General features: G+C 37.3%; 1 long non-coding RNA gene across 1 annotated transcript; it reads left to right on the forward strand.

Annotated features, from left to right (window-relative positions):
• The first annotated feature begins 6,892 nt into the window (after window positions 1-6,892).
• Window positions 6,893-12,038, forward strand: LOC127564058 (uncharacterized). The gene is made up of 3 exons (XR_007954186.1): window positions 6,893-7,849; window positions 11,019-11,118; window positions 11,576-12,038. It is a non-coding gene; the product is annotated as an uncharacterized LOC127564058 (long non-coding RNA).
• Window positions 12,039-13,785: the final 1,747 nt, after the last annotated feature.

Consider the following 13,785-nt stretch of genomic DNA (forward strand, 5'->3'; position numbering starts at 1 on the left):
TTTCTTGGCAGAGCTATTGGAGTGGTTTTCCATTTCCTTCTTCTGCTCTTTTTTTTTTTTTTGTTTTAACAGATGAGGAAACAAAGGCAAACAGGGTGTTGCCCAGGCTTATATAGCCAGTATGTTTCTGAGGTCAGATTTGAATTCAAGAAGAATCTTTCTGATTCTAAGCCCAGAGCTCTATCCACTGACATATCTACCATATCATGCTATCTTTTTATAGTGATTATAGCACTGAGCACAGACACATACACATACACACTCACACCATTTCACTCTACAGCTTATAAAATATTTCTAACCATAACCTTGTAGATAGGGAATGCAAATATTGTTATTTCCATTCTTCAAGTGAGAAAATCAAGGCTGAGGAATATTAAGAGATGGCTTATTCATGCATCTACAGCTAATGAATGGTAGAACTTACGAACTTTCTTTTAAATGATAGTTTTTATTCTGAATTTAGCAAATATACACATAGAGACAGAAACAGAGACAGAGAACATTTCTATATATAAAATAGAACAGAGCATATATAAAATTGTAAATCCCTACTGTGTATAGTTTGCTTTTTCTCATCTAAACAATATAATAAATTCAACATGTTACTTTCAGAATTGTCCTGCTTGTCTGCGTTTCCCTCCGAACTTCCTTCTGTTCCCTTCTGGGTATTTTGAAATATGCTTCAATAAGTTTCTTTTATTTTTATTTTGGCAACACTATAGTTTTCCCTTTCCCCTGTCCAAATATTCTCCGAAAATACAAAGGAAAAGACAGAATCCTCCTGACAAATAAATCTAATCAAGCAAAACAAATCCGTATATTTGCCATGTCCAAAAATATCTGCCCTAATTTGTAAAACCTGTCTTCTTAATTTCTAGATAAACTAAATAAAGTTTGGTTTCTTGTAATTTTACCTATTAGTATCAGCTTTGCCTCTGGCAAAAATAAAGACTATCTATTACTTTTTTTCCTCAAGAAAAACTTTCTGATATTTGAAGATGGCTATCACATCCTTTCCCTAAGTCTTTCATTCCCTAAGCTAAATACCCCATGGAATCCTTGTCCCCAAATCCAAAATCTCTGAGGTTTTCATGGACCTGGTTTGTTCTTGTGGACTTAGTGATTGTATATATAAGAGTATAGTCACTATACTCTTATGCTTATGGTCCCATCCAGGATTTCCCCTAGGAACAGCAAAATATAATTCTAATTTAGGTCTCTAAAGTAAACTCAAAAGAATCTGTAGCTCCCTCATAAACCATTGCAGCAGACATAGGTTAGATTGTATTTAACAAAAATATGAAACTCAAAGGACTTGTATTTGAGTCCATCAAAACCCAATGATTCTCCTTCCTTCTCTGTGAGCCTCTACTTTCTCCTCAGGAACCTGTATAATGTTCCAGACTTATTTTGAGACTGCTTCCATTCTGACTGTAGTCTATTCCTTGCTAGGGGAAAGCTCTTGGGGTTGATAGAGTAGATTTTTCTCTTTTTGGTGAGTCCCCCAATTTATCTTACTATTCTGGTTAAGAGTCTCTGGAATGACAAAGTCCTTGGAGGTGCTTAAAGACTCGTGTAACTTCTTGCTCTGGTAAGCGCTACCTCTCACCTAGAGTCCTATTCAGTTTCCTGGGGCTGATTTTCCCCCCAGGAGGAAGAAGGAGGTGTTGCTAGAATCAAAATCCTTTCCCCTAGACCTTCCAGGCTTTATAACTCACTGGACTAGACGAGGGAAAGATACAGATTGCTTCCATCCCTTACTGATCTTTGGCTTCATCTTTTGCTTGGTTCCAGAACTCATCCTCTTGGTCCAGTTATCAGCATTATCTAGGAACTTCTCAATGTTCAGGGAACTTGGTCCTAGAATTTGTGCCCTTCCCAAATAACTTCCTCTGCTCCACTGCTTTGGCTAGATTGTGTTTCTGTAGCTTCTGGCTATTCTTATTCAGAATGCATTTCTGGAGGCTACGTGGATGCCTGAAAGAGAGAGAGATGGAGGAGTGAGGGAAGTATATAACTGGGGAGCAGACCTTAAGAATGTTGGGGCTTTTCTTCTAGGAAACTGAGCCTAGGTCAAAGTGTCTCCTTTTCAGCCCTTCCCCACCCCTCAACTTTTGTATTCTCTCTCTATCTCCCCCTTTTAAATACCTAATCCAAGAGTGTAGACTTGGCAATTTGAATAAATGAAGCATCTTCATTGTGGCACCAATAAGCCAAGGAATATCCAGGGCAGGGGTAATTCTGTTATTTTTAGTTGTGTCTGACTCTATGATTCCATTTGGAATTTTCTTGGCAAAGATACTGGAAAGGTTTGTTCGCCAGTTCATTTTACCAATGAGGAAACTGAGGCAAACCGGATTAAATGACTTGTCTATGATCATAGTGTCTGTAAGTATCTGACGCTGCACCCCATCAAAAAGACTACATCAACACTAGAACAAAGTCAATAGGAGCATCAAAGAAGAGGTTTATATTTTGTAAAGGGGGGATATACATCTTTCATAACAGAAAAGACTTCATTCTTTAACTTTGGTTGGGTTTCTTCTGTTCCTAGTTTGGATGTCCAATTCTTTCAGCCATTCCTTGTATGACATAATTTTGTGTCAGTTCCCTCCCTATCCTAACCAGCTTTCCTTTAGATCAGGAGTTCCTACTTTGGGCTCTAGGCAGTTAGGTAGTGCAGTAGATGAAATGCTAAGCCTGGAGTCAGGAAAACCTAAGTTCAATACCAGCCTCAGACACTTACTAACAAATTAAGTCATTTCTGTTTGCCTCAGTGGGAATAAACATAGGATCATTAAGAGGTGGAAAGGAGCACATAGCCCAACTGGTCCAACCTTCTCCTTTTACAGCTAAGGAAACTGAGGTTCAAGGAAATGGATTTCCTATCTGAGATAAGAGTTGGAACTCAGCTCTTCTGCCTTTAGAGCTGAGCCAGGGGTCCTCAAACTACGGCCCGGGCCAGATGCGGCAGCTGAGGACGATTATCTCCCTCACCCAGGGCTATGAAGTTTCTTTAAAAAAACAAAGTTTTTGTTTTTACTATAATCCGGCCCTCCAACAGTCTGAGGGACAGTGAACTGGCCCCTTGTTTAAAAAGTTTGAGGACCCCTAGCCTGACTTTCATTTGTATCCTTTTCATTTGTACCACGATGGCCTCTTTTTCTGGATTCTGTACCATCATGAATGTAAAATAACATTGTTAGCTTTTTTTGGTTATATGGTTAGTTCATATTGTGTTTATAATGAACCCGCCCCCCAGGTCTTATCAGAGGATCAGTCAGTCCCAGAATGTTAGAATTAGCAGAGACTGGAGGGTTTATCTAGTTCAACCTTCTCCTCTTACAAGGAAGGAAACTTGGCTGATAAAGGGGAAGTGACTTGCTTAACTTCACTCATTCATAATTACAACTTGGAAAAGGGTGACCAAAGTTTGGTTTTAGGGCATTGACATCTGGGGGATGGGGAGTGAGGGTGGAGGGAGAAGTGCTTTAGGGTAAATTCTGGTCAGTGAGCCTGCTTTGTGCCCTAAGTTATTTCTTCCCTACATCTATACCCAAGGTCTTGTCCTTGTTACTAACCTGGCTTTCCCCAGTGCCACTCTGGTATGAATAAATCTGCCTCAAGCAAAGAGCTTCCATCATGCTGCTGGACTTAGAGACTCATGCCACAGAAGAATCCCAAGATAAGAGTGTGCTCTGGTTTCCCCAGAACTAGCCTCGGGATGTTCCAGGCTTTCGGAGTCTTCCTCCAAATAAAACTGAAATTCCTAGTTTTAGTTTTGCCCTGGTAGTAAGTGATAGGATTTTTTTTTTTTGTTAGTGTGCATAATTTTATTAAAAGCCAGTTCATGGGCAGCTAGGTGGTGCAGTGGATAGAGCACCAGCCCTGAAGTCGGGAGGGCCTGGGTTCAAATTTGACCCCAGACATTGAACACTTCCTAACTGTGTGACCCTGGGCAAGTCACTTAACCTCAATTGCCCCAGGAAGGAAAAAGGCAATTCAAAACAATTTTTTTTTTTTCAGTAATTGAAAGTACCTTCTTTAGCTCACATTGGGATCATTTGGATTTTTATATATTCTACATCAATCTTTTTTTTTTTTTTTGGTAGAATCTTTTCCACTGAAAATTGATGTTGTCTGGGCTTTCTCCAATTTGTTCTTTTGCCACTGAGTTTTTAGATCTGGATGTAACACTTTCTTTTGGGGAAGAGAAGGATTAAAGAGGCTGGTTCTGTAATTTTGTCAATATTAAGAATTTTCAACATAGAAACTTCCTCTTTCAATGAAGATTAGTTATTTTTCTGTAACATACTTTTATTTTTTGTCTACAGTTATTTTATTTTATTTTATTTTTTAATTAACATTTTTTATTATAGCTTTTTATTTACAAAATATATGCATGGGTAATTTTTCAGCATTGACAGTCCCAAAACCTTTTGCTCCAATTTTTCCCCTCCCCCCCCACCACCTCCCCCAGATGACAGGTAGACCAATACATGTGTAACTTATATTTTTAGAAAATTTCCCTGGTTTGCTGAAAGGTTAATTAAATTGCTTATAATCATACAATGAATAGGTATTGGAGACTGGATTTGAATTCAGATTTTTTAATGCCAAGCTTTTATCTATTATGCTACTGCTGCACTTCATCTTTTATTCCCTTCACCATACTAAAATCTTTTATGATTTACTAAAAGCTTCTGGGATCTACTAAGAGTTTCTGGTATGCTGATTCCAACATGCAACATTTCATCGTCTAATTTATTAGTATAAACACGACATCTATGTCACCAACTATATTGTTGGTAAAAATGTTGAATCATAGAGGATCTATGCCTTATATGTCAGAATCCTGCTTTATATGATTAGAAGTCTCCATTCAGCTTAATATTAACTGACAATCTTTGGGTAAGATTATTTAATGGGACAATATTTTCAACTCTTTATTCACTTCTATTCTTTTTAGTTATTATGATTAATTTATAATCCTCATTGAGTATCATTAGCTTATTATTAATTGATGTATTCTTTATATTTATATTATTCTCTAGTCTTTAAAGGTCAACCCCAATCTTTATGGTTGTGGTGGCTGATTCCTACAAATGGAGTATGTGACCACACATTCCAGAAGGGGCTACTACAATTCTAGCTCTAATAGCTACTTACTAGCTTTGTGGCCTTCAGCCTTAACTCACTATCTCTGAATCTTCTGGTAAGGTGGCTGATAGGAGATCTCAAAAGCAGTTGGATGTAGACCTTAGCAGTAGCCATGAGCCCAGATGAAACACACAACTGGCTGGTTGTGAAACACACAACACCATCCAGTTCAGAAGGACACCATCCTTCACTAGGATGACAGCCTTTGACTATGTAATTCATACTTTTTGCTTTTTTGTTGTTGTTGTAATATTATTATTACAATGCTAGTACTATAACAACTAATAATAAAAGTTAGCATTATATAGTACATTATAATCATAAGGCATAATGGAAAAAAGCATTGTCTCTAGAGTGAAAGAAAACTGAATTCAAATTATATTCTGATACTTATTAGGTGAGTAATTGCTCACTTATTTTCTCTGGGTCTCACAAGTGCTTCCTGTCAGCTTGGACTAAAAATGGTACTGGCCAATCCTTTCATCCAGTGGTTTTAAACTCAGTCTCCAGGCATAACTTCCAGTCTAAGCTGTAATTACATTACCATGAGATATCTAAGAGAACACAGCCACTTTCTATGCAGCCCTAGCCATAAGCTTTTGAATTTTACCACCTTTGAAATGGGAATAATAATATTCATAGTTCCTATCTCCTAGCTTTGCTATGCAGAATGAAATAATTGGCTAATTCTTAGCTACCTCCAAACATACTCACATCTTTCCCCTCTTAAAACAAAACAAAATCTTATTTGATTCTATGATCCTTATCAGTTATGATTTTATATCTGTCTTCCCCTTTATGGCCAAACTCCTTGAGAAATTTAAGTATGCTTATGTGCCTTCATTTCCTTTTCTAAAATCTTTTGTAATTTGATTTCTCACATAATCATTCCTGCTTTCTATAAAATGTCATTTATTTCTTAATTGCCAAATTGAAGGGTCTTTTTTCAATACTTATCTTTTTTGGTTTCCCTGCAACATTCAACACCATTGATCATTTTTTTTCCTGGTTATTCTCATAAATGATCTCATTTGATTCTCATAAGAACCCATCAAGGTAAATGATTCAATCATTGTTTCCAATTACAAATGAAGAAACCAGAGCTCTTGTCTCTGTGTTTTCCTGATCTCTTCTCTCCTCCTATCTATAGATGGTAGATTTTCAGTTGAAAGTTGAAGGAAGTCAGTGAAATCAGGAGGAAGAGATGAGGATAGAGAGAAATCCAGGCAGCAGGGATTCAGTGAAAAATGCTTAGAGTGGGCAGATGGAGTGCTATATCTAAGCAATCCATTCCCTTTTCTCTACTTAAACGTCTATGGCCCTAATTCAAAATGCTATCTCCTTTTATCTGTACAATTGTAATAGTTGCTCAACTGGTCTTCCTGTCCCTAGACTTTCTGTTCTTCAATCCATCTTTCACCCAGTCTCCAAGTTTCCTTTGCTCACAGTTTTGATTTAAAAATGGAAGGTTATATAGTCCAGTGTGGGTGATGAAGCCCAGGACTCTAAGGATAAAGTGACTTACCTAATATAATACTGGCATCAGAATTAGAATTCAAACTTAAATTCTATGACTTCAAAGCATTTTCATCTTTATGCATTAATCCTTAGCATTTAACATAGTACCTGGCATATATTAAGTGTTTAGTAAGTATTTGTTGAGGGTATTAGGGCTGTTAAGGTGTCCCCTGACCTTGTCTTTTTGAATTGTTATTATCTTCCAGAGACATTGGACCTGGAGCACCCAAGAAGCCCAGAATGTTCAAGAATGAATGCCCCCTCTCTCATACGCAGCTGATAACATTTGTTGTTTGCACCCAAAGTTGGATCTTCTGGGTATCCTTGGGAGGCAAAACAGACACCAACCAGTCTGTGCCAGATTGAGAAAATGCTTGTGTAGCTGGGGTCTTTTGCAGATAAGCCAACTCTCCTATCTTATAGTCTTTCCAAGGGATAAGAATGTAGCTTTTGCCATCTCCTTGCTACTCCTTTTTGGGAAGGATTTTCTCCTTTTCCCACTTTATTGAACCTTTCTTCTCCATGCCAGCCACTTCCTGTTTTCTCCTCCTTCTTTTGTTGTAATGTCATAAATATGCAAACTTCCATAAGGACTATGAACCCTTCGGGTTCACATGCATGTTTATTTCTCCTGTAATAAACCTGGTTTTCCCATAAGTCGCAAGATGTGATAGTTGGTTGACAATGAATGACAGATTAACTCAATCACTAGAAAGTAATGGGGCAAGGCATTATGCTAATGATGACTATTAATGCTAGAGACCAGTGATAAACCAATATGACATATTGTATTGATAGTGTACTAGAATGAGGGGAGCTAGTTTGGGGGTTCCCTAAGGATGGTGGCTTTTTGAGCTGTTTTTGCTCTTCAGACTGAAGGCTCCCTGAAGGCAGAGCTTTTGCTTCATTGCTCAAAACACTTCTCTGGCTCCCTATTGCCTATAGGATAAAAATTAAAATTCCTTATGAATTTTAAACACTTCCACAATCTGGCTCTCATTTACTTTTCCAGCTTTACTTCAACTTATTCTCCCTAATGTCCTTTATATTCTAGTTGTACCAGATTCTTGGCTGTTAACTGATCTCTGAGAGCAATTCCCTTTGCTTGGAACACACTTATCTCACCTCTGCCACTTAAAACTTGCTCTTCCTTCAAGGATCAGCTCAGGTAAGATTTCCTTCATGAAGTTTTTCCTTACACCACCCTCCCTCCCAACCCACTTCTAACTGAAATATCATCTTCATCTTCAAATTTTCCCAGCACACTTTGTCTATATTTTTCCTTTGCTTTCATTACCCTTCTACCTAAGGGGTTTTAGATCCGTAAACATCTCTAGATAGATTTCAGATAGATTTAGATGGGAAAAAAGATTTATTTTAATTTTGATATAAATGGCTTCCTTTGTAATTTTATTTTATGCATTTAATAAGATTATTCTGAAAGGGAGTGTGTATCTATAAGGCTTTACCAAAGCTTTCTTTCCTTTCTTCCTTCTATCCTTCCTTCCTTCCTTTCTTCCTCCCTCCCTCTTTCCTTTCCTCCCTCCCGCCATCCTTTCCTTACTTCTTTTCTTCCTTCCTTCCTTCCTTCTTTCTTTACTTCCTTCCTTCCTTATTGTAAATTTCTGGAGGACAAGGATTAATTAATTTTTTACTTTGTATCTTTACCACTTACATAGAATGGATAAGGCTCCATGATAGAGTGGAAAGAGATCTGAGCCTGGAAACAGGAGAGCCTTATGCTTAAACCTTGCCTTCCTCATGTATCAGCTGTGTAACCATGGACAAGTCATTGGATACCTACTTCATAGAATCATTATGAAGATTAAATAAGAAAAACACGTATATCATATTTATAGCAGTTCATATTATATTAGCTGCTTAACTAACAATTTCTGACTTTGAACTCTCATATGATTCAGTAAGACTTTGCTTCTTGTATCATGAGTCACTGTGCTTCCTTTGCATGCAGAGGGTATGCTGCATCTTCCTCATTATGACTTGGGTAGCATCCTCATTATAGGGAAAGGATAAGGATGTAATTTTTGCTCATTACAATAGATACTCTTTTACCCATGTGTTTATCTTATATTGCCCAGCTCTTTCCTTCTAGGAAGGACAGCAGCAGATGCTAGCTATCTCAAATCCTTTAAATAACCATCAGCTTTTTACCTTGAAACTACAAGGTAACTCAAGCGTGTTAAGGATAGGACATAGGAACAATGTTTCATAATTCTCTCAATTAGTATCTTAGTGTCTTTTGGAGAAGCCCATTTAACTCTTCTCTTTATTTTAGTATCCCTAAATATTAGAGCTGGAAGGAACTGATATAGTGCAAAGAATGTCAGATTTGGAATCAGAAGACCTAAACTTAAATTTGAGCCATGCTGCATACTTACCATGGAGGCAGCTAGCTGGCTAGATGGATGGTCTTGGAGTGAAGAAGACCCAAGATCAAATCTTGCCTGTGTGTGATCCTGGGCTAATCATAACCTCTATCAGTCTCAGTTTCTTCCTCTGTAAAACCTCAGAGTTATGGTGAGAATCAAATGAAATAACATGCAAAGTGCTTTGCAAATTGCAAAGTACAATATAAATATTATTTTTCAGTCCATTTCAGTCATGTCTGACTTTTTGTAAGCTCATTTGAGGTTTTCTTGGCAAAGATAATGGAGTAGTTTGTCATTTCCTTGTCCATGTCATTTTAAAGATGAGGAAACGGAGGCAAACAGGGTTAAATGAGTCTTCCTGACTTCAGGCCTGGTATTCTATCCACTGTGCCAATAGTTTACAGTTAAAAACAACAAGAACAAAAATCACCTTTTCCCATTCTACCACTTTAACAAGAAGGAAGGAAGAAGAGAAAGAAAAAAAGAAAGAGAAGAGAGAGAAAGAAGATAAATAAGAAAGACAGAAAAAAATGGAAGGAAGGAAAGAAAGAAAAGAAGCAAGAAAAAAGAAAAAGAAGAGAAGACAAAAGAAAGAAAAGCTAGAGAAAAAAGGAAGGAAAGAAAGGAAAGAAGGGAGAGAAGAGGGAAGGAGGAAGAAAAGGAAGGAAGGAAAGAAGGAAAAGAGGAGGGAAGAAAGAAGGAAAGGAAAAAAGGAAAGGAAAGGAAAACATTTAATATACTTTGCATGTCAGGGCTGGAAGGGAACTTATTTTATAAATAAGGAAACTGAGAAGGAAAGTGAAATAGCACCACATTTAGAATCTAGTTGACAGCAAAACTGGAATTCTAACTCAGCTTTTTTGGCCCAGAATAGTTCAAAACAGTAAAGAACCTAACTTTGGTCTCAGATGACTTGAGTTTGAATCCTGTCTTTGTCATTTACTACCTGGATACTTTAAGCAAGTGCTTAACAGTTAGTTTTGAGCTTCAGTTTCTTGGTAAAATGTGAGGGTTTTGGCTAGATGATATTTCAGGTTTCTTCTATCTGTAAATCTATGATCTTTAGCCTCTTAAATTTAGTACTTTCTACACCACACCATTGAGTGGCACTCCCAACATAAATATAAATAATTTAGGAGAAAGGACGTATTGACTTTGTTGAATATTCTCTTTGTCATCTGCGGCAAATCGCTTAAATATTAACCTCAGTTTCCTATAATCAAATAATCAGTCAGTATTTATTAAGTGCCTACAATGTGTCAGACACTGCTAAGATCTGGTGTTACAAGGAGAGGCAAAAGACAGTCCCTGCCTTCAAGGAACGTACAATATAATGGGAGAGAAATGTAAACAAATGCATGCAAAGCAAGCAATATTGTAGAGTAAATAGGAAATAATTAGCAGAGGGGAAAGCACCAGAATTAAGATGGGTTGGAAAAGGCTTCCTGTAGGGATTTTAGTTGAGAATTCAAAGGAATCTAGAGAGGTCAATAGTTGGAGCAGAGGAAGAAAAGTGTTCCAGAAATGGGGGATGGCTAGCTAGATTCAGATTGTCTTGTTCACCAAACAGCCAGGAAACTTGGGCCATTGGTTTGAAGAGTGTCTATCAGGAAGTAAAATGTAAAAAGACTGGAAAAGTAGGAGAAGGCTGTGTTATGAAGTTCTCTGAATGCCAAACAGAGCATTTGAATTTGACTTTGGAGGTAAGAAGGTGCCACTGGAGTTTGTGTGGGTGAGTGTGTGTGTGTGAGGTGACATAGTCTGACCTGTATTTTAGGAAAATCATTTTATTGGATGAATGGAGAATAGATTGGAGTGGGGAAAGTCTTGAGGCAGTAATGGCAGAAAATGCCCTTGGCAAAATTTTCCCCAGGAGGTAGAAAATGTTAATGATGCTGATTAAACTTAAAAGTGTGGTGTTTACTTTTTTTTTTTTTTTCCCCCTAGAGAGCATTGTTAAGCTTTTACTGGCACAGACCTGGAGGCAAGGAAAACCCTTTTAACAAGTGGAGTGGCCCAAAAAGGCAATGGACCACCTTGGAAGATGGTGAGTTTCCTTGTCCTGGTGAGCACACTAGCAGGCTATTACAATAATAGTCCAGGTGTAGAATGACGAGATCCTACAGCAGAGTGCTGTCAGTGCCAGGTGAGAGAAGGAGGCGAATTAGAGGGATGCTACAAAGGTGAAATGGACAGGCCTTGGCAACAACATAGTGGATATGGGGATGGAGAGAGAGTGGGGAATCCAGGTCATCTATCTTTTGAATTTGAGAGACTGGAAGGCTTTCTACAATAACAGGAATAACAATGGCATCTTCCTCACAGGGTTCTTGCAAGGAAAAAAAAATTAGATAACATGTCAAATGCTTTGCAAAACTCAAGGTGATTTATAAATTATGGTTATTATTGTGTTTTCCCGTGAATTGTGGTATAGTGTAAATAATACTAGGCTATTCTAGTTTTCTTCTTCATTCCAATGAGATTGGTTTTATCATCACCCACAGTTATATTCATCACTCATGTTTAGAATATCAGAAATGTTAAGACTGCTCTTTCCTGATGCAATGAAAGATAGACCATCCATGGGCAGGAAACACCACTATTCTTTCTGGAAAGTGAGAATCCTTTTCCTAAAGAAGACCTTCCAGAGCAGTAATGAACTGAACCAGCTACACCCAGTGAAAGTACTCTGGGAGATGACTATGAACCATTACATAGAATTCTCAATCCCCATATTTTTGTCCACCTGCATTTTTGATTTCCTTCACAGGCTAATTTTACACTATTTCAAAGTACGATTCTTTTTGTACAGAAAATAACGGTTTGGACATGTATACTTACATTGTATTTAATTTATACTTTAACATATTTAACATGTATTGGTCAACCTGCCATCTAGGGGAGGGGATGGGGGGAAGGAGGGGAAAAATTGGAAAAAAAAGGTTTGGCAATTGTCAATGTTGTAAAATTACCCATGCACATAACTTATAAATAAAAAGCTATAAATAATAAAAAAAGATGATCTTCCTTCCCTGATCCCTGATCTTCTCTACCTTGTAAAAGCTCCTTTCCTCTTGAACCTTGAATTATTTGCTATATTTTTATATGCTTATATGTATGTAATGTGTATACCAAACAACAAGCATTTCTAAGATACCTATTATGTGCCAGGCACTGTGCTAGGCTTTTGGTATATGAAGATGAAAATGAAACTGTTTTAAAGGAATTTATAATTTGGGGGAGTGGAATGGAGAGAAGATGATATGTATGTGTTGTATGTGAATATTTTCTGTATAAATAGAATATATACTAAATAAATATACATATTATTTCCCCTGACAGAATGTAAGCTCTTTGAGGGCAGATATTCTTTCATTTTTGTCTTTGTATTCTGGGCATCCAGCAGTGTCCTGTGCCTAGTAGGAACTTACTAATTGTTTTTTGAAATTAAATTGACATCACTTCAGTGGATGGAGGTGGCAATTTGGAAGTATTTTCAGGGCTCTGAGACTATCTTCAAGCTGGAGATTGGAGAGATTATTTCCCTCCATTTTTTCCTGGCTTAAATGAGTTGATATTAGTCTATTCAAGTCAAATCCAAATTACATAGTATTACAAAAATTATACTAAAATGGCTAAAGGGGAAAAAGGGGTCACAGACCCCTGCTTAAGGTCCCCTGAAGTAGAAAATCCATGATGTTCACTCCAATTCTGACATTATGTGATGAAAATGAGATCTTGAGTCTCAAACCATTTACTAGTTTTTCAATTTTAGATAATTTATTTTACTTTTATAAGCCCCAGTATCCTCACTTGAAAATGGTAATAATCGTCGTATTTACACCATCTACCTAACAGGGTTTAGGCCCTTGTGAATATCAAATGAGGTCATGAATATGAAAATGCTTTCTAATTAGAAAGCACTATATATATGAACAGTTATTAATTATTATTTACTTGAGACTCTTAGTCTCTGCTTACCAAGTCAAGTTTTAACTTTTGTAGTTTGGTAAGCAAGGGACTCAAATTAGGATTTCATGTGGATATTATGTATTTTATTGTGGTTGATCTTTTAAAATCCTATAGCATTTTAAAGGGGCAGCCCAGTGGTGTGATCCTGGGCATTAAATCCCTTAGGACCTGGAGACTTTAAAAATCAAACAACTAAGCATTTCAGGATAGTGGACATTAATCTGTCAGCTTCAGTTGACAATCTGTCTTTGTAGCCAAATTAATTAAAAGCTTGTGGTCAGCTTGGTATAAAATCATAGAATATTAGAGTTAAAAGTCATTGAGTTCAATCTCTCAAACACTGCTGGAACCCATTCCACAGAGTGCTGGATAAATGAGATCTTAGCCTGTTTTTGAATACTGTACTTAGCTGAGTCAGGATTCAAAAAGATCCCTACAGGCTAGAAACACTGGTTCTGGAAAGATGATTAAGCCAGGTTGCTACATATAAATCCCTTTAGCTTCACCTAAAATCCAGATACTTCTACTGTGCACATGGGAAGGTCCCTTCTCTTTCTAAATGTCTTTTTCTTCCTCTCTGTCTCAATCTTTAAAGTAGGGATCAGGGTGGGACTTGGGTCCTTAAACTACAGCCAGTGGGCCAGATGCAGCAGATAAGGACGATTATCCCCCTCACCCAGGGCTATGAAGTTTCTTTATTTAAAGGCCCACAAAACAAAGTTTTGTTTTTACTATAGACCTG

Source organism: Antechinus flavipes, chromosome 1 (genome assembly GCF_016432865.1).
Source record: "Antechinus flavipes isolate AdamAnt ecotype Samford, QLD, Australia chromosome 1, AdamAnt_v2, whole genome shotgun sequence".
Classification (NCBI taxonomy): domain Eukaryota; kingdom Metazoa; phylum Chordata; class Mammalia; order Dasyuromorphia; family Dasyuridae; genus Antechinus; species Antechinus flavipes.